Raw genomic sequence first — 22098 nt, forward strand, 5'->3', positions numbered from 1 at the left:
TCAACTATAAAGCATGCATGCAACCCCCACAATAACCAACTTCTCCTTATATTTAAATTCAATAAACAGTAGAAGAATAGGTGGTTTATTTTCAGTGTCAAATAAGGCATATTTCAAAGATTATAGAATGTCTGGTTTCACTCAGCCATGAAGCTTACTGGACAACATTAGGCCACTCACTGCCTCTCAGTCTAACCTACCTCACAGGGTTGTTAGGATAAAATGAGGAGGGAAGAACCACATCTGCCACCTTGAGCTTCTTGGAGGGAAAGGTGGCATATAAATGTAATAAGTAAAAAACAACAACAAAGAAATCTGAAAATGTTGGAATTGTAACTGGTGAATCAAAATATACTCTTTTGTATATCACGGCCTAAATGAAATTGGAGTTCCAAATGTGCATTTGAGGCTAATCTTTGGCTTAGTGTCATGTTCACTGCATTCCTGCTAAAGCTTTCCATTATTACAGTGTTTTTCAACCACTGTTCCGCGGCACACTAGTGTGCCGCGAGATGTTGCCTGGTGTGCCGTGGGAAAAATTGTGTTTATTTGATTCCTATTCAAGAGAATTACTTTATATATAGTCAATATAGGCAAAGAGTTAATTTTTTTAACATTTTCTAATGGTGGTGTGCCTCGTGATTTTTTTCATAAAACAAGTGTGCCCTTGCCCAAAAAAGGTTGAAAAACACTGTATTATTACATTGCAATTCAAATGAAAAAGAAATGCACTGCACCATTTAAATACGGGAAGTGACAAGAAAGCACCACTACTTTCCCCTCCTTCAGTCCAAGATGCTGAGGGGGCTGCTCCTTTAAGATAATATTTCAGGATATGAGTTGGAAACTTCACCAAAAAAAAAAAAAATTGAGCCACAAGCTTTGAACCTTATTAGATGTTAAGCCCTGATACAAAACATGTATACAAGATTAATTCTATTATTATTTATATTAATTAGTTGCTTTACTCACAAAAGGGACCCAAAGTGACTTACAATAGTATAAACACTAAAAAGAGTGACGCCAAAGAAACCAGTAAAAACCTACAATACAATGGCCTCACAGAACCAGCCCCACTAAGAGATGAGAAGCACTTGAAACTCTTCAACTTAAGGTACAAAAGCTGGGTGGTGGGGAGGGATTTTTTTTGTCTGTCATCTAAAAACAGATAAAGGTGGTGCCAGGCAATTTTAAAATCAAGTAAAACAAAAATCTGAATTAAAACAATAAAACTATTCACTATTTTAAAGAGATAAAATACAATTGTATTTTTAACAGGTTACAAAGCACAGGGGGGGGCAGGCTTCCATTACATCACAGACTAATGAAAATTTGAGCTAAAGACTCAGGAGACGATGTCCAGCTGTGCCAGCAAGCCAACAGAACTTCCCTTTCCTCTCCTCACCCCTCCAACCCAACCACACCCGTTTGTTCCAGAGAATCCTCCAATCCCCTAGAGCAGATTTGGGGGGCTCTCATGAGTGGCAGTGAAGACAGATAGGGTTTTCCCTGTTGGCACAAGCAGGCTGACACAAATGGATGTCACTCAGTGTAGTTCAGAGAATATTTTAATTCTTTACAGAAATAATAAACCAACTTATTTTGGATCAACTGTACTACAAATTACATTGAGTTTTTATTTGAGATATTGTCTTGGTCAAAGGCTTGAGACGAACAGCATGCAGTGGACTTCTTATGTTGGATTCAATGCTTCTCATATGCTCATACAGAAGATTTCTTCTGTAAACTAGAAGCTCCTTCTATAAGAAAAATGGAGCCCCATATGTTTAATTAGCTGCTGTACAAGAATTTGTCCTCCTTGTAGAGAAAATATGCCAACAAATTTTAGGTTAGCTCTATTTATTCTATTTTATAGTGCTCCATAACTCAGCAATTTACAAAAATAAGTTATTCTGAAAATAAGTTTCAGAATTCAACCAAGGCTCATCTCACTTATGGTAACAGAAGCTCAAATTAAAGACCTTGCTGCACTTTTAAAGGAAGAATATAATTCCTGAAAAATGAAATAACCAGATCTCTGGATCACTGATTTGCTGCTTACCAAAAGGAAGAGTGGGAGAGGTGAGGTGGTGGGGAGTCAGCACTGTGCAAACACATCAGGGGAGCCAATAATGGTGCTTCTACCTGTGCATCTGCACAACGCTGACCTCCCAGCCACATTATCCCTCCCACTCTTCCTCCTGGTAAGCAGAAGTGACTCTGCTGCCAGGAGGTCAAGTGAGCACTGCCACACCACTATGCTGTCCACTATTGGACTTACATCTGAAAAAACACGCGTAAGATTTCCACATATGGAAAAATAATTTAAGCCATGTAACTCTTTATTAAATCCTATTACTGTGACTCTCAGCATACCAAAAGGTACACTATGGTTCACTGGATGAAATATATGAGTTATGTTCCAGATTTGTGACCCACTGAAGCTCACTTTCTCATTCTAACAAATGAATCTGTAGTATGAAATCATTTCGGCTACAATCCTAAATTCTGCTGGGTGCAGAACTGCCTTTCTTGATGATGTAGAGCTGCAATGCTGCTTCCCAACAGATATGTCACTGCTGCTTGCTGGGAGCGAGAGGGGCAAGGAGATCAGCATCAAACACTAGTGGGAGCACTGACTTGGCTCTGCCAGTGCACCATGGCAATCTGCTCACTGCCTTGCCCTTCCCCAGTAAGTGACAGCCAGGAAGCTAGAACTGTGGTTCCACTCAACCAGGTGAGCATTCTGTTTAAAAATCTCACTGAACAAAATAAAACTTAGAATAAGGATACGTACAGTTCAGAACCCACTAGTGGAATGCAACATTACTAGCAGTTCCACATTACAGAAAACATAGAACAAAGGCCTTAAAATGGCTTCAATTCTCTTTTAATGGTGGGTTTTGAATTAACATAATATTCTGTTTTCTTGGAATCCCATTTTGGAGAAACCAAATCTTGTCATCATAAGTAGTAAATAAAACCAAACCATCTGGATGGCATCCAACTAACTATTCTATAGTCAGAGTATACCCATTTAAATCATGGATTTAGTTTTATCTAACTTAATTGGATACCACCCTTCATTTTCAACACACAAAATTCAATTTATACTTCAAATGAGAAGATGGAACACCTAAGCAAAAATGTTATAATCAAGTACCACCTTTTTCCAGGTTCACAACACTGTATATACAGTATGAAAAATATTAAAATCATTAAAGTGACAATAGTTTTGACTAGATATGCTTATGCACATTTCTCAGCTGCAAGTCCCATTAAGTTCAATGGTGCTTACTCCCTGCTAAATGGATAAAGAATTGTAGTCCAATACATTAACCATGTGTAAACTAACATGTTCTTGGCCTCACAACATACTGAAGGCATACAAGAACAGCCCTGTACAGTAATACATACCCTTTCCCCATTTACATGTCTAAGAAGCAGGTTATTAACTATGCAAGACAGTGAAGTTAATATATGTAAATTACTGTTGCCATGGTTGAAGGGAAAATCTACTGCTAAATAATATTTTGCAGGTTACACAAACACATTGAAGTTGCAACTTGACCCTCAATTCATTCTAACTGCAAAAATATTAAAAATATACTGGTAATGTAAGTGAAACTTTCATATACTTTTAGATAAGCATGTTGCTCTTAACTGTATTCAACAGACCTGGAAAGGGGGCAGGAGGAGGGAAGATAAAGGAGAAGGCTTAACAGCACAATAGTTACTGTATTTTAAATGCATCATCACTATTCATTTGCCAATGGCAATTAGCACCTTACAAATAATCCCTTTTCACAGTGAAATATGCATTTCACATGTACTGTATAACAAAAAAATCATGTAGAAAAGTTACATTTAAGACATGTAACCTTTAACACACCCACCCCTCAAAGAAGGGGGAGTTTTAAATCTGTCTGTATAATTCCTTGGGGGAGGGAGAAACACAGGGAAAATCTGTCCAACAGCAACAGATTATTAATAGATTAGAAATTATTTGGCTTGGTAGTGCTATCACAATATCAAATGAAGTGCCATGTTAAAAATTATTTTCATGTTCTCATTGTAATGCTGCTTGCATGCCAGCATTAGACATTACAGCACAAATCTAGATTAAGAGGCCAAGAGGAACTTGTCCACCATTTTAAAAACAAAAGTAAAAAGATTAATATGGCATGCATATGAACTCACTTCAAACATACACACACAGACCACAGCAGCTACACCAGTCCGTCATCAATCCCCTCCCCTAGGAAGACTGGTCTCGTTGATTTGTGCCTTTCACACAAATAACCAATAAAATTAATCAGCTGGAACCCAGCATTTTAATCGCAGTAAAGACGAGATACGTTTCGTTCATGACTTAAAGACGGCAGTCTTTTTTTCATTTAAGCATATTAAGCCTATAAATGTGCTGCAGACAAATGCACTGCATGGGGTGTGGAGGACCCGAGCTGATTAGATTACCACAACATCAGCCTGAGGCCGCCATTTTTAGAATCTCTAAAGGACAAAAGAGGGAAATTACAGTTTTTAGCCCACTTTTATGGAAAGTAACTTTAAAAGTATAGCGTGTGTCATCAAACCTCCTCTGTAGGTCACCTAGGTTTCCAGGCGTTGCTTTGATTTCTTTTAAATATGCTTTTAAACGGGGGGGGGGGAGTGTTCCACTATTAATCTCTTTAAAGGTAATCTAAATATACTGAGGAGGAAAACAGCCCTAAATTCATATGGTTTACTACAAGAGTAGCATTTCAGAGAGTTGTCTACATCATTTGAAAACCACTAACTAGGGTTTTAATCACCGCGCATTCCTCAATGATTGAGTGCTGAGAAGGACGGGACCTTTCTAATTGGACTATATTATGTTTCTTCTACCCTATTTAGTACTACACAGTGGACCGTTTGTTTCTCCTCCCCCATGTCTGCAGCAGTAGGGTCTATGCCACCAACTCCTTTCAAGAAAGAGGTTCCCTATGTGTCGTTCCCGGTACGCCAGCCCTGGTCAGGAGGCACCGAGGGTAACACAAAGATGATGGCAAATAAAACCTTATGCAATCAGTTTTTGAAAAGGGGGACCCCCGGGGTAAATCCCCACCTGCCACCCCACCCCCCTTTTAAATTGCTCCTCAAAGTCTTCGGAACTGTTCGCCGTTCGCCTACTACTATATATACCACACGGATCGGGGAAACGAGAAGATGGAAGATAAAACGAGAGAGGTGTATATGTCTCTCTCTCTCTCTCTCTCTCTCTGTGTGTGTGTGTGTGTGTGTGTGTGTAAAGGAAGATTAGGCCCGTAATGAGCCCTATTAGTACCACAAAACACAACAAATAACACTGGCCAGGGCGGGCGGTGGGGGGCGGGTGGGTTGAACAAGGACATAGCGCCGAATTCGTCTTACGGGAACCTCGGTTCCTAATAACAGAAATATTTGCCAAAAAAAAAACCCGCGCCTGTTCTTTAAAGCGAGAGACAACACAAGCAAAAAGAAAAGAAAAGCAGGCTTTCATCGCATTAAGCGACCTCTGGGAGATTTATTTCTAGCAGGAGGCTGGCATAACGGGGGCCCCCACCCCAAACACACACAAACACACACACACCACCCATCAGCTCCGCCAGTTACAATAACGCGCCATATTCGCAAGATAGAGCGACTCCCTCTCCCTTTTAAGCCAGTCCACCCCCACCGGAGCGAGGTGAGCATACGGAGTGAAAAGAACCGCCACAATCCAGAATGAATATAATACACGCGTGTAGATATATAGATAGAAACACACACCCCCCCCAGAAGAAACGAGATGCGCCGCCACTTTTTAGCCTTTCTTTTTGAAAGGTCCCCCCCCCCGCCGCCGCCTTTCCCCCTCAGGCTCCCATTACGGGGCATGACAACCACAATAAATAAGGATAATAATGGCAGACTCACCTGTAATGGTCACAGGCCAGGCAAGCAGCACCCCCTCAACCGAGCCCCTCTCTTACCCCAACCAAAACAATGCAACAGTCCCACTGCGGATGTCCCTCGCCTGGGCAGGACGGAGCCCCTCAGCCGCCTGTGGGGAGCTGGGGGTGGGGAGAGGCTCAATGGCAGCAGGGAACCCCCTAGGAAGGCGGCTCGGCTGCACGAGAGTCCCGCGGCGGCCGAGGGAGAAGCGCCTTCGCCTCAGGATCTCTGCACAAACCCCCTAACTGCCACTGCTGCCGCGGCCGCCGCTGCTGCTGCTGCTGCTCCTGCTCCCGTCTCCCTCCTCGCAGCCGCCTACGCTCCCTCCTATGTCACTGCCTCTCTCTCTCCCTCTCTTTGGGAAAATGGCGTCGCCTCACTCCCCCCCCCCTTCCTCCCGCTGCACGGGGTTCACCCGTCCCGCCTGGCAGGGGCAGGGTTACCAGGGCGAAGCCAAACAGCCGCCATTTTGCTTGTGGGCTTGAGTACCGTTGGTGCCCGGCAGCGCAAGACGCCCCCCCGACCGACACCCTCGCTCGCCGCCGCCGAGTCTATTTTTGCAATGTGTGTGTGTTTCCTTAATAAAGCGAGGCGACGGGAGCGAGGATCCTCCCCAGCTCTAATAGGGGCAGCGCGCAGGGAGGAAAGGAGGGTCGGGGAAGCGCTGGGTGGGACGAGGGCAGGGGGGGAGTCGTTTGGGTTCGTATTCAGGGTGGCCAGCCAAGGCTTTCAACTCTGACAGGCGGTGAGGGGAAGGTGGAAGTTGCCCGAAGCAAGTGACTGCTTTAAGGATTTCCTAAGGAAGGCTGACGACTGTCTGTGTATGTTTTAAAGAGTTCACGTTTAGGATCTACAAAACAAACTGGTTTAGTTCCAGGGGCCTCGGTGAGCAACGTGCAAAGTGTCGTCTCGGGACCACTGGCATGGCTCTGGGTTTGTGCACGCGTATAAGCTATACAATGGACTTCAGACGTGAAAACTAGTCCTTTTCAGCAGCTGGCAGAAACGTGTCCTTTTAGCGTTTGGGCGGCCAGGTACGTTCGCTCAAGGAGGAAGCGGCGCTCGACTGCGCTTGTTTTCTAGGCCAAGTGTTCAGGGCTGCAGCTCGGCGGCCGCGGAGAGGCTCGTCTCGGGCAGCTGCGACTCCTGGCGTCCGACAGCACGAGCCTTTCATCGGAGGGATTCTTTTTTCACCTTTTCACCCTCGGACAGGTGCGAGCGAAGGGTCGGATCCACTTCCTCAAAACGATTGCTGCAGCGGAGGAAATGGACCTTCTCTGGAAATCTCGGGCCAACTGTCACCGAGAGAAAAGTCCCGGCTCTCAGAGGGCAACTCGTAGCCGCGCGTCCGTCCCCCGTCCCCCCATTTTGCGCGAAGCAACCAGCTATGGCGGCCTCCCCGTTAATGCCGAGCGCCTTCCTTCCCCGCCACCCGCCGGCTTCTACTTCTGCCTGCGCACGGACCCAGCTTCCCGGCCCGCCTGCTCGGAGCCCCTCCGGCGGGAGCCGAGCGAACGAAGGGGAAGGCAGGCTGGGGTTTTCGCTCGACGCCCACCAGGGGCTGAGTGAGCCTCCTTCAGTGCGCAAGCTCGGGGCACCAGATAAAAGCTGGGCTGGCAGCTCTTGCCCTGCCTTGATGGAGCCGAGACCATCGAGTGGCAGGAGGAGGAGGGAGTTAGGAACAGGCTTAGATAAGAGGAGCTCGCTCCCGAGCACCCCGTAGGAGGAAGAAGCAGCTGAGGTGGGAATGGCACTTGTCTTGCTGCCCGGCTGGACCCCACAGAAGGCGGCTGTCATGGGGCACAGAGTATGCAGAGGGGTGAGAAAGGGAGGGCGATTAAATGTCTTGTGACCATGGTGGAGTGTGTGGATGTGTTTTATTGTTTTTTTATTATTATCATCCCCCTTGTCTAATCCCGATGTGTATCTATTTCTCTCTCTCCCTTTCTAGGACGCTTGGTGGGGCTGCTCGCTTGGGGGTTCCGCCTGTTGTAATACGAAATGGCGACTGCCGTCTCGGGGCGGTTGGTGATTGTCGCGCCGCGAGGTTGTTGTTCTCCTCCCTCCTCCCTTCTTACCTCCCCATCCCCCCTTCCCCTTCCTGTCTTTGGCCGCTTCTCCGCAGCGAACCGCGGAGAGCGCACTGAGTCAGGAGGAGGCGGGAGAAGGGTGGGGAGCGGCGGCGGCGGCCGCGCAGCCAATCAGCTCTGCGGACGGGCCGCGGAGGCGCGCTCCGATTGGCAGTCGCTGACATCATCCTGCAGCAGGGGCAGACGCAGCTGCTGGGCAGGGCTCGGGGAGCTGTCGGGGGTGGCTGGTGCAAAGGGAGAAAACGGGCGCCATGATACCAGCCGCTGTGGGTGAGGAGAGGGGGCAGAGGCTTCTCCGGAGAGGCGCTTAGGGACGGCGGGGCCGAAGGGGCAGAAGGAAAGCGGGGTTCGGACAACCGCGCCCGCCCGCACTCCCCTCGACCGAGCCGGGGTGGCGGTTTTGGCGGCAGCGGCGGCGGGGATCGGAGAAAGGTCCGCTGCTTGGCGGCGTTTCGTCGGCAGCTGTAACTGCGTCAGTCCAAGATGGCGCGAGGCGTCCCTTGAGAGGGAAGGGAGCCGCACGTCCGCCGGAGGTCATGTGACCGCGTTGCATTCTTGTGTGGGGCTTGGCGGAGGACCAAGCTGGCTGAAGAGGAGGAGGCGTTCGTGGCTCTTCGGCTTCACAGGGATAGGGGGGAGTCCCTTTCCGTGCGGTCGGAGCAGTTGCTGCGGCGGTTGCCTTCCTCTTTTCACATACACGCCCCCCCTTTTACCCCCCCCCCGCCCGCCTGCCTGCGTTGAGCAGCTGTTCAGCGAAGCGTCTTTTCTTCCTCGAAGGGCGTCGACTGTTTTGACAGGGACCTCCCCTCCCCCCACAACGGCCGCTTCTGCCAGGGAAAGTTCTCGCTCCATTTTTTTCCACGCGGGGGGCGGAGCGCGTGACGCCCGCGGCGGCTTAAAGGGTGGGGGGGGAGCCACGCGAACTGCGAGCCCGTTGCGTTCGCGGGACTGAGAATGCAGATGGACTGTTGGACTCCGGATTAAAACACTTTTTTTTGCGAGGGAGGGTGGGCTCTTGTAGCTCGGCTCAGTTTGCAGTTCTATGGTTCTGTAAAACAAGTTAGAGGTAGAGTTGGAAGGGGCCCAGAGGGTCCTCTAGTCTGACCCCCTGCAGTTAGGAATCCTGCTCACGGGTGGGCACGGACCTTCTGGTTGGGTCCACTTTGCTAACCGGCTTGTGCGACCTGCATTAAGGCCTCTTTCTCTTGCCAGCTGGTGGTGGCGCAGAGTGACTCCATCGTTCAGTGTTTACCGGATTTCCACCCACCCTGCCCCATCCGCGCCTTGCAAGGGAAAGTATGACAGACTTCATGTAGTACGTGTTGGGGTTGCAAGGAGGAAGTTGGTCATCGATGATAGCTTGGTTGTCTTAGTGTAGTGCAGCTGCCTTTCTGTGAAACTAATGGATGAAGATCCTGATCTCCATTTTAGGTTCCAAGGATGAGGGTGGTGAAGGAGAGGCTAAATGTAACAGGATAGACCTTCATAGCTACACTCTTTTTGAAGAAAATACATGACTTGGTGCAACCTAAAGTGACAGGGCACATTCCTAACCCGTCAGACTGGACATATTTGACCATATCTGGATGTAGCCTGATTTTTTTTAAAAGCTTTTAACTAATCATTAGCAAGGGCTGGAAATATCTTTGGAGCTTGCGTACTCTTAAAAAAAGAACCTACATTCTTCTAGTCCTGAATATTATTAGGTTGTGCTGCATGTACTAGTTGCTGAACTGCATTATTAATCCTAACCATCAATAGGTGGGTCTTGGTTTGTTTTGGTATTAGTGGTAACATTTAAAAACAGACATCTGAACATTTGGCTTTCCCTCACAGTGTTAGGACTATTTGGGGATATTAATCTAAAATACATAAGCTATAGCTGAGGGTGGAGCCCAGTTGCTTACCTAATTTTATTTTCTTGCTAAAGTTATCTGCTTGCAACAGCTGTCTTAAGTCAGGAAAAAAATTAGTTACAGCCCTGAAGAGAATTTTTAAATAGCATACAATAACGGGGAATTCTTAAAAATTTTGTTTTTCCATGTTATTGAACATAATACAAGTTTATGTAGGAAATAACGTTTAATGTGGTTTTTTTGTAGATTTTAAAATTGTAGTAGATCTATTTGAAGACTAATGTTTCAGGAAGATGCAACCTTGACAGTGTCAAACCCAGCTTCCCTTCCAGTGTTAGACAAACAGTGGCTTGCATGACATTTCCTCCTTTCCAAACTTGCTTCACACTGGGATGATTGAGGGGAGGGTAAAATAAAAGAAGAAACTGCTAAATTTGGTTATGAACTATTCTGACACCATTCATACCTTTTGTCAGAATAGTTCAGGACCAAATTTACCAGTTTCTTCTTTTATTTCACCCTCCCCCCATTTGATTACTAACCATTTTATAACCTTTTGCTTTTAACTTTGTTTGTTAGCCTCCAAAAATGTATGACTTGGATTGGTCTGTTGTAGGTGGTATTATTGGCAGTTTCAACTGTTTATGAATCCTGAAGCCTAAATAACTAGATAAACCTATTCTCCTTCATTGCTTGCTTGGTGACCAAAACTACTTCAGCTTGTTTGTGGACTTGGTGAACGCAACAGAAATACAGTTATACCTGGCATGAAATTTGATAGTCATTATTAACACAATCATGATCTTGAAATTTGCTCATTAGTTGGGTGAAGTTAGTTCTTCACTTAGAATTAAAAGCCAAAATGATAGGATCTGCTCCTTTGATAGCTGTAATAAACCACATGGAAAATCCCAATATACCCAGCTTGGGGAGGAGGAGCCACTGTATTGAAAAGTGGCAGGTGTTTAACTAAAAGCACCATATTCCCATAAATACTGTGTTATGTACCAGGTGCTAATGATGGTATTATTTATTTGTAGCAATTCCTAGTACAGCGGAGGAGTACAGCTGAATAAGAATCGATTATTTTAAGTGTTATACAAAGAGTAGAAACCCTTGAGGAATTTCAGTAAGTCCAAAAATGATTAGTATTTCGAACAGAGAAGTCTTGAACTCTGCCAGATATCAAAGGAATACACTTAGTTTGTGTGACAGAATCATCAGATGCGACCCAAAAACATCAGCGAAGAAAAAAACCAGTTCACTCAAGATTCTGATTCTAAGATACACAGCTGCTTTTGTGGAGACTGAAAGACACAGCTCATGTGAACGTTCATACTGAAAAAACCCATTTGGTGAAGTTACATACTGACTGAGAAGTGTGCTGATGGGTGGGGGAAACATCCAGATTTGGATAAACTGCATAATGGACTTGACTTCAGCCACAGGGTATTACTACCACCATTGCTTTATGTGCTTCAGTAATCCTGTTTCATTGCCATTCATCTTGGCCCATAACCAAGGACACCCAGATCATCAAAGCAAGATGTTCAATTTCTACAAGATAGGCGAGTATCTTGGTGAACTTACAGCCATTATGCAAAAATGCCCATATTCAGAAAAAGTAATACACCAGTATATTTTGGAGAGCTGGTAACTGTAGGTGAAATAGCAGGGAGAAGTTGAGTTGCTTTTCTGCGCTTCCCTACAAGGTTTTTGGAGGGAAAAGGCACAGTGACAAAGTGACTTCCAAAAAGATGTACAAGCAGATATATGGCGATATGTTCATACTCTGAGTGTGATCTGTGCCCAAGAGCAATGCAAGATGGCCTTGGGACAAATCTCTAGTTCATGAAATTTTTAGACATCTGATTGGTTTTCTAATGTGTTGGGGAAAGAGTTACTAAATTAAGTGCAAGAGAAGTGCTTCACAATCCAGCATGCTGTCATTGCTGCAGTGCATCCACAATAATTCATGTCACATTTGCAAGTTACTCATAAGCATTCACCTCCACAGGCAGTACTTCAAAGGTATTGCAAGATGCTCTTCCAGATAGTTGTGTCTGTCCTTCTTGCAAGGAAACAATCTGATTTGGATAATCAATTACCGGTTCTCAAAAAGCAGAAGCTATAGTTTGGGAAACACCTTTCTGAAGTTGGTGTTCAACAGTAAGCGCCAACAGTGTGCCCCTGAATGGGCACAATTCCTTCCATGCCATGAATGGCACATAGTGTGTAATTAATGCAAATGAGTTCTTTCCATGCAGTGAACCCAGCTCCAGAACCTAGGACAACTATTGAATTTTCTCTTGTGGAGGACATTGTGACTTTCCAAAAACAAAATGTACTGCCTATTTTGTCAAAAACTGCTACAAGTTTGCTCAACTTTTCTGTGTGTGGGTGAATGTAACAGGAAATTTGGGGGTGGTGAGTAACATAGTTTGCAGTAAAAAGACTGTAATAGAATAGTAAAATTGTTACTCGGACTACTAAAATTGTTCATATTTCACCTTGCTGTTCATTGTGAACACTTGAAATAAAGCCAGTATAAATTTCTTTGTTTCCAAGAAAAGGCACTCAAGTGAAATTGGCATTTGAGCCAAACATTTAGAACGAGGGGTGGGGAACGTGTGGCTCTCCCTATGTTGTTGGACTCCCAAAACAATAATCTCCAGCTAGCATGGCCAATGATGGGAGTTGTTACTTTCTGGAGGGCTACAGGTTAGCCACCCTTGAGTTAGAGTGAAACCCTAGAATGTCACAGCTTATACAGAAAGTCTAAAAAAAAACCCTAGGTATTCAAATTCTGTCTTCTGACTATTTTGAGTGAAAGAATGTTCAAGCTGGTTTTCTCTCCAGATACGCCTTCCTTGAAAGATGTGTGTGTTTTTAGCTGAATTGAGAAACCACTTGGTGGCTTCCTCTCAGCTCAGTTCACTTGGGCTGCCTGTATGTTTACCACCGCTTCAGAAAAAGTGCATTTGATTTGGACCACATCTTCCTACTGAAAAAATTGCAGATATTGTGGCAGGCGGATTGGATGTTGTGTTGGAGAATTTTCAGGAAAATCCATTCCGCAGGTGTGAATATCCTGTGTGCGCTGTGATCCTTATAAGATGGACAAGTTTCTTTAGGAAGGCTTCGGAGAGGCTCTTCATGTACGTTTACCTACAGAGGTTAGGTGGGTGACTATGAAATTGATTTCTCAGTAGCCCTGTCCTAGTTTTGGAATGCCCTCCCCGGGGTAATTTGCCTGACGCATACTTGTAAGATGTTTACATACCAGTTGAAAATTCTTTTGAGGATTAGCGATCTCTGCTAACTCTTCCCTGCTGGTTGTGTTCCTGTTGTGATGTCTTACCGTTTTTTTACTCCCAACTTTTTTTTAATGTGTATAATCTTTTCCGCAGCTTTGAAAGGAGGGCATTCCATGCAGTGCAAGAAGAAGCCCTTGTTCCCTTCTTCATTCCCAGCTTGGAGCAGATTAAGAGTGAAGGCTAGCTTTGGTTCTGTTTTGTGGCTACATGGAGCATCCAGCAAATGCAGATAAGTTTTCGCTTCACCTTCAACCTCAAGCTCAGAGGTGATGGTGAGAAGAACATTAACTTTACTTTGTATTTGCCAGGTGCCCTGAATGCCTGCCTGCCTGCCTGCTCCCCCCTTTGACACAGGTGCAGAGATACCGTGTTTCTCCTAAAATAAGACACCGTCTTATATATTTTTTTGCTCAAAAAAACACAGTATGGCTTATTTTCAGGGGATGTCTTATTTTAACCGCGTTGCATCGGTACGCTGCATAGCCACGCCTCACCAGGCTGTTTTAATGGGAGGTACCACGTCACTATGGCTTATTTTCGGGGTATGGCTTATTTTTGGGGAACGGCTTATATTTTGCAAATGCATAGAAATCCTGCTATGGCTTATTTTATGGCTATGTCTTATTTTAGGAGAAACAGGGTAGGATAGAGCCAAAAAATACTTGAGGCTCCTGCCTAATTTGGGAGCCGAGGAGAGAATGAGAACTCTCTTTGCCTTCTGCAGCTCCAAGACTGTGAGGAAGCCTTGGGTACATCACCTTTAATAGAGGCTGGCTGAGATTTGCTGCGGTGAGCAAGTTTGAGCCCCCCTGACAGGGAAGACCATAGAATGTAAACAAGGCCCCCCCCCCTCCCCAAAAAATGAGATAAATGCAAATTTGGGCAATGGGATTCTAAAAGCAGTATGACTAGGCCTTCTCATTGTAGTCTGAAGTTTGGTTAGATGTAGGTTTTTGGTACTGGAGGATTATTTAACTTAAGCTTGTCTGGTGTTTAAAAGCAATTTTCATGTTTCTACATCTTATCATTGTTATTAAGGCTATGGGAAAATGTAAGGCCCACTTGACAACACCAGGGATGAGCAGACTACTTTGGAAGCATTTCTAGTTCTTGCTGCTTGCATGTCAGGGTTTTAGGAGCTGCCAAAACAAAGCCAGTAACTTGTTGTTGTTGTTGTTCAGTCGTGTCCGACTCTTCGTGACCCCATGGACCAGAGCACGCCAGGCACGCCTATCCTTCACTGCCTCCCGCAGTTTGGCCAAACTCATGTTAGTAGCTTCAAGAACGGTGTCCAACCATCTCATCCTCTGTCGTCCCCTTCTCCTTGTGCCCTCCATCTTTCCCAACATCAGGGTCTTTTCCAGGGAGTCTTCTCTTCTCATGAGGTGGCCAAAGTACTGGAGCCTCAACTTCAGGATCTATCCTTCTAGTGAGCACTCAGGGCTGATTTCCTTGAGAATGGATCGGTTTGATCTTCTTGCAGTCCATGGGACTCTCAAGAGTCTCCTCCAGCACCATAATTCAAAAGCATCAATTCTTCGGCGATCAGCCTTCTTGATGGTCCAGCTCTCACTTCCGTACATTACTACTAACAGCCAGTAACTACAGCCTGTTAACTTTATAATCTGAGATACTCTTTTTACATCATTAGATGTGCACATAAGTCTGAAACTTTTGGGGAACAAATAACAGTGCATCACCTTTCCACATAAGTCTGAAACTTTTGGGGAACAAATAACAGTGCATCACCTTTCCATAGTGATGTTAACATCCAGAACTGTGACAAACCTGGATTGCGAGGCATCCTTGGTGATGGTGGAACAAGAGCATTGAACAGCTCCCAAGCTGCTTGTTTGAAAAGGAAATCATACAAGTGCATGAGGGTGTTCTCAGCAACTTGCAATGCCTCTGAACTTCAATCACTTGTATCCCAGCTAGGGCAATCCTGAATTACTTCAAGAGAATGAAATCAAGTAAGACTGCAATTCTGTACTCTTAACTTGGGAGCAAGTGCCATTCAACTTGATTGGGCTGGGTTGATACGTATAAGGTTGCACTGTAAGACAGCTTCTCGGATTGTAAAGTAACTTGAATGCCAATCTACCAGCAATCTAACATTTCAAACCACAAACAATAAATTGTGGTTTATTCCTAATTGTTTAGTAGATTGCAGCTTGGAGCAATTGATAAGCCGGCTCATGCTGGATGTATGTATTTGAATTATGGCCTTCAAAACATTATGTGGCTCCAGTTCAACTTAATTTGAGAGGGAGGGAATGTAACCAATAATGTTAGGAACCTAGCATTAGTGCTTACTGCCAGAATTCTGGTCTTAAACATGAACACAACTACTGTACTGCCATCTGTTTAAAGAATGGATCTGTCCTCTGGTTAAAAGTACCAAATAGCAAATTATTTGGACTTGAGGATACCTGGCGATGGTTGTGATCCAATACAGCTGCTTTTTAAATATTTATAATGGTAAGGAAATGCTGTTTATCATAGACTAGTGAAGCCACTACATAATGCAAGACTGAAACCTTCAAATTGAACTTGGGAAAAAGTAGGGATATCTATAGCACCATATCATTTGCATTCACACACTTAATCTCCAAGGGCTCGCAGCAAAGTGAAAGCGTGTGGTGTCTAAAAAACTTAAAGCAGGCTTGGAAAACTTGCCATCCAGCAACATATTGAAGGCTACAACTCTTTTCTGAAAGATCTCCCTTAACTAAACTGGGAAGGCATCAGTTAGGGAAGTTAACTTCTTGTTTCTGGAATCCTCTTTTGGAGTAGCAATCTGAATACCCTTGTGAGGACAGGATAGGCTTCTATTGAAAGCCAGTTTAGTATAATGTTTAGTGTGTCAGACTAGAAACCTGTGAGGTGACAGCATGGGTCCGGGTGGTCATGAAGCTTACTGGGTGACCTTGGCCCAGTTATTGTTCTTACCTGTCTCTCGTGGTGGTAAAGATAAAATGGAGGGGGGGGGAGAAGAGCCCCATATCTTACCTTGAACCCTCCTTTGTGTGTGTTAAGTGGCACTCTGCCTCCTGGGCTTTCTGGGTAGGAACCCATAATCTGTAAGCATTAGAAATATAGTCCAATGTAATTGTGCAACATTTTTATGCAGTGTTTGTTAGGTAAGGAAGTGTTTGCTTATTGCCTCCCTTATATGAGTTGAGTTACCTAATCCGTTCTGTGAAAGCCCACAGGAATTTCTCAACCCCTAGAGTGCTGCTCCTTGCAGCCAAAAAGGTGCTTTAGCTATTGATAGATGGCCCTACTCTAGAGATCTAGAACAGAGATGGGGAAACGTTTTAAGCCTAAAGGCTACATTCCCTTCTGGGCAACTTTCCAAGAGTCACATTCCAGTGTGGTGGGTGGAGCTAGAAGCAAAGGTGCGCAGAGCAGCAAATACAAATTTTACCTTTGTACAGTAGGCAGGCTAGTTTCCACACCCCTCTCTCCACACCCTTCTCTCCAGGTAAACAAAAGGCATTATCAGAGTTCAAGGACCCATTCCATCTAGACTGGAAGAAGGCGTGAATCTGCCAGTGAGAGGTGCGGTGTGGGGAGTTTTTAGAGTCATCTAGAGAGGCCTAGAGACCCCTAGGCCTGAGATGCCCAACTCCTGGCTGTATGCAGGAATTGTGTGAGGCACCAGCTGGGGAACCCGCAAAGGAAGAAGGCTCAGAGTTAGGGGTGTGGTGGTGGGGCAATGACAATGAGAGGTCAGAGGGAGCAGACTGGGAGGAGGAGGTGTTGGAAGCAAAATAGGCAACAGGGTTTAGTGAGAAGGAAGAGGCTGCGGCAGAGAGCAGTTCAGATGCAGAGACTAGAGAGGAGGTTGACCAAAGAGATAGTTGAGACACGCTGCTGAAGAATCCAGGGAGTGTCCCCTTTCTGCGACCAGTTCCTCCCCCCCCCCGGGTCTCTTGGACCTAGAACACACGGAGAAATGAAAAGAGCAGAGCAGAGATTGGTTTTGTGCAGATGCAGTTTGAAACTTTGGGGAAAACCCTGGAGAGGAGTAGCCTTAGAACATGGTGGGGACCTTCAGTCCTTGCAACTGCCTCATTGGAGCAAGACCTACTGGGAAGAATTACTGGGATCACGAGGCCTGCACTGTTTTGGTTTCTGTGAATAAAGAATTAACTGCACTGACACCTTTTTTACTGCTGATCAGTGCTTGACTCTGGCTTCTGACACCAGGTCTGGAACCAGATTTTTTTGGGGGGGGGGTGAAGAGAGGCATTTAGTAGTACAGAGAAAGGCACATGGTGCTTGTATGTAGCTTTATTTTTTTAGCTTTGGTAGATCCTGCATTTGAGCTCTATTAAAAACTGACTTCTAAATAAATATGCCTGGATTAAGGTGACATATTTATGGTGAAGATAAGGTGGAATGAAACAGAATTGGAGTTCTACTCTCATGAACAATGAGCTTTCAAGGATAGATAATGGAGAAAAGTTGAACTCACTTGCTTTTTCCTTAATGTTTAATTTCAGAATCTAAAATTACCTAACTGCACCACTATATGTTAGAGATTGCATAGGGGGGGCGGGGGGAATCAGTAGCTGGCTGGCTTATGTGAATCACTGTAAATAAACAGTGTACTTCTATTCTGCACCACCTTAATCAGTGTGCAAAAATGCAAGATTTCAGCAGATTCATTTTGCTACATCAACCTAAGTTTGAATTGCCTGCAGTTGCAGGGTGTGTATGGTGAATAGGCCCTGCCATTGCAAGGTGTGAAGAAAACATGAGCCCCTCCCATATCATCCACTAGTTGCAACCTGTAGAAATGCCCCCAAGTGCAGAATAAATGACTTGCTAGTTTTGTCCCTACTTGTGTTTTCCTTCTGGACATTCTTGTGACAAACATTTACACCTGGTTGGAAGAGTTCTTTTCATGTGAGCTTGGCACTGCCTTCTGGAATACCTGTGCGATTCCATCTCTCTTGCTACTTTCAAAGCCCATCTTTTCCACACAAAGCCTTTGATTCAACAGCACAGTTCCCCTGCCCTATTACAGTCAAGCCTAAGCACATGGAACTAACAATTGTGTGTTCGTTCTGCTTTTACCCTGCCTCTACGTCCTCCCTCTCCTCTGCCCCCTCCCCCCCAAAAAAAGATAAAATTTGAGATTGCAAGGGCCTTGGGCAGGAACGTTTCCCCTTTTATGTGTTAAAGCACCATGAATACTGATGGAACGATATCTTGGTGTACAGGCAACCCCCAATTTGTGCAGAGGTTGCGTTCCTGCCCCCTCCACATGCGTTGGTTGAGCACCTATAGGTCTGCCCTGCCCCACTGCACCCCCCATTATGCTCCCTTTTCCAGCCACTTCTGGGTTATGGCGATATGCATGTGCATTGAACAAGTGTATAATAAAATTGAAAAAGTTTGTGCAGTTTGTGCGACAACAAAATGGCAGGCGGAGGAAGCAGCTTAGGCTACAAGCAGGCTTGGTTCCCAAGCAACTATCAGTCCTTGCTGGAGAGGGGAGAATGACTTTCTCCCCTTGTCCATCCTCCCTTCATGCTGCTCCCACCACCATGGCGGCTGCTCTAGGAAGCATGTGTATGGTTGCCCTCAAATATATTTGGTAATATTTTTGTAACTAGCTATTATGTCTTCGCTTTATTTCCATCCATAATTGACAGTTGGGAGCATGGCCATGTATCCTATTTAAATGTGTGTGTTTTTTACTTCTCCCTTTTGTGAAGGTGGTGGTACTACCAGGAGGACTAAGAAGACTTAAGTTGCTTAGGGCTTTACACAAAAAGATGAGCACCTTGAATTGGGTCGGGGAACAAACAGGAAGCCCCTGTATCTGCTTTAGAACTGGAGTTTCATTACAGATATTGGGGGCAGTGGTGGTGTGATTGAGACTCCTTTGTTGGCTTTGCTGAAACCGATACTGGGTTCATAGAGATGGAAATCTTGTTTGGCATAGAGGAATGTTAGCAGCAGGGGTTGAAGAGGGAATTTCCTTTTGAGAGATGTTCTCCCCCTCCCGCCATCAGGAAACAATTAGGTGGCAGCCTAGTTTCAAGATTGCTGTGCTTCCTGTTACATCTTTGGAGCCTTTTCAGTACATAGGCTGAGTGAAGGGCAGCCTCCTGTCACAGCTTCTTACCCTTCTCTAGCTGTGCCATTCACACAACTTCACTGAAGAAAATTTGCCAGTGTAGTGTTTGCAGCTGTACAAAAGCATTTGCCCCCCCTTTTTTCTAAAGGGCTGCAATTTCTCCCTCACCCTAATGGCTGGAGGTAGAAGAAACAAAAGAGGTGCACATTTTCTTTCCACCTTGATCAGTGTGGTTGCAAAGCTACACTTCTTTAATTTCGCCCTGTCCCATTGAAAGCGCAGAAGTACATCTCCCGTCTTTCATCTTCTCTATTACAGCTGTCTTAGCAGAGTTGAAAGTAGAACAATGTGGATTTCATTTCTGGTAAAAGGAGGATTTCTTCAGCCCTAAGCTACATTCTAGAGGCCCGTGTATTAACCAAAGTGGCCTCAGGTTTTGTTGCTCTTTTCAATGGCACCTTTTAGATTTGAATACCAGGTTCAAATCTCTCCTCTTCAAGCCCAACTGGTGACCTTGGACAAACGGCTGTCAAAACTGTACACACAGCAGTTTAAATTTGTTTCATTGCATCCCATGTGTGCATGTTTTTTGCACCGTCAACATGATGTCTTCATCCAACTGGCAGCCTTCACCCCCTCCCCCAATTTAATGTGGATTTTCCTGCTCTGAACAGTAGGTTTAAGGGGGGGTTGGGGACATACAGTTGTATATGGCTCAACTGTGTGCATACTGAAGTGAATTGTGTGGGGTGGGTTCTTGTGTTTTGCTGTGTGCCATATAACACTATATTGCTTGCTGCTTTGGTGAGGTGCCCCTTCATGAGGGGGGGGGGCAGGCGTGATACATATTATTATTAAACTATATTGTGCAAGTCTGATATACCAGAAAACCCATATCTCAGATTTTTTTTAAATGGCTATACAAGCAGGTAAAACGCCTGCCTGCATGCCTACATTGGTGCATACAAAGATTAAACTTGGGCAAGCTCTACTAGGGAGAGTTGTGCAAGCTCCTGTCCATTCATCCACTATCCCCTTTCTCCTGCTGGAGTAAGCTGTATTCTCCTTTTATATGCGGCAGGAGGAGAGGAACACGTGATTTGTTCCGAAAGGCAGGCTTCAAGTGCTTCAGATATTAGAAGGCTTGAAGAAGCTGTTGTCCTGCTAAAAGAACAAGGCAAGTTAACCAATGCAGGCCCAAAGGTCTTGACGTGGTTAACTGCTCTAAAATGCACCCAGCCATTCTAAGGAAAGTACAAGTTCAAAAGCAAGTGAGAGGAGCAACAACACAATAAGATCTAGGAAAAAAAAAAGGAGACGGGGAGGTAGAAGTTGATTTTTCTGTTGCTAAGATATTTTTTCCTGTGCAACTAAGCAGGCAAATACTGTAAACGAAAGCTGAGACTTTTAGCAAGAGCAAACCACTGCTTGTGCTATTGCTGTGCTTGCTGCTGAACAAGGCTGTAGTAATCTCAATTTCCTTATCTTTTGCTTAAATTTAATTACTACAATGATGTGGGAGTTTTTGTCAACTATGTCTAGACTTCAAAACACTGGTGTTGGGTAGTTGATAAGAGTTTTGGCCTTGGACCAGGGAGGAAGGATTTCATTCCCTGTCCAGCTTTCAACTCGCTGGGTGAGCTCAAGGCAGACTTAACTCTTCCTCACCCTCCCATACTTCTCAGAGTTCTTAAAGGCAGCAAAGGGGGTGGGAGCCACATATGCCACCCTGAGCTTGTCAGAGAAACTTTCCATTTTAAATTCCATCTCTTTACATGCCCCCCGCCCCGATCCTCTTCATCTTTCTCTTCTAATTGCTGGCTTGCGTAGCCGAAGATCACCGAGACTGAACATAAAGTGAAACTGTGGCTTCTCCCAACTTACGCCTCTGTGTGTTCCACTTCTGGAAGCTGTGGGACAAAGCAGTCCTGCTGGCAAATAGGACAGAGAGCGGAATTTACACCTGTTAAGTCTTGCCAAACCTTGGTTCATATATGAACTTAACCCCAACATCAAGCAATGACCTGCATCTGTGAAAGTTCCAGGCAGAGCTCTGCTCATCTAAAGATCAACATACAGTACTTCCCCTGCTGCAAGCCATCAGGTGATATATATGCATGGGTGGATAACCCCTTAATAGTGCAAATAAGAATTCTTAATTCTTCACGGACTTTTGAACTGTTAATCAATAAACGAGAAAGGGCAAGCAGGTATTTCTACCACTTCTGCTCGCCTCCTGCCTTGCTGCGCAGGATAATGCTGTAGTATGCCCACTCCCATTTTATGCAGCAAGGTCTGGCTAACGCCCTGGGGATCCTGCATTTGCCCTCTAGAACACTGCAGCAGTTTCCTAGCAGACAATACAAAATCAAAAATTCTTTCCAGTAGCACCTTAGAGACCAACTGAGTTTGTTCCTGGTATGAGCTTTCGTGTGCATGCATGCACACGAAAGCTCATACCAGGAACAAACTCAGTTGGTCTCTAAGGTGCTACTGGAAAGAATTTTTGATTTTGTTTTGACTATGGCAGACCAACACGGCTACCCACCTGTAACTAGCAGACAATGTGAAGTTTTGTAAACAGGAAGTTAGAAAAACCACAAAACTTGCCTTCTTACAGTGTGATAAAAGGTAAGTCAAACTGAAGTTTTATTTTTCAGCTTTGTTTTCATGTATTTTCACAAATAAATGGTTTTGGTGATAGGCTACTGAAGAGCTGAGAGCTGATGATATTCGTCATAGACAATAATGAAAATAACAGGAACCCTGTCCTCTAGAGCTGCTTA

General features: G+C 44.9%; 1 protein-coding gene across 11 annotated transcripts in view; it reads right to left on the reverse strand.

Annotated features, from left to right (window-relative positions):
- Positions 1 to 6308, reverse strand: part of KMT2E (lysine methyltransferase 2E (inactive)) — a 61708-nt gene extending 55400 nt beyond the window's left edge. For 9 of the 11 annotated variants that reach the window (XM_033162171.1, XM_033162170.1, XM_033162163.1 and 6 more), the window contains exon 1: positions 5935 to 6308. The gene's annotated coding sequence lies outside the window, so the exon portion shown is untranslated. The remainder of the gene's footprint in view (positions 1 to 5934) is intronic. The other 2 variants (XM_033162172.1, XM_033162176.1) reach the window with 2 other exon arrangements.
- Between the last annotated feature and the right edge of the window lie 15790 nt (positions 6309 to 22098).

Source organism: Lacerta agilis, chromosome 10, assembly GCF_009819535.1.
Source record: "Lacerta agilis isolate rLacAgi1 chromosome 10, rLacAgi1.pri, whole genome shotgun sequence".
In the NCBI taxonomy this organism is placed as follows: Eukaryota; Metazoa; Chordata; class Lepidosauria; order Squamata; family Lacertidae; genus Lacerta; species Lacerta agilis.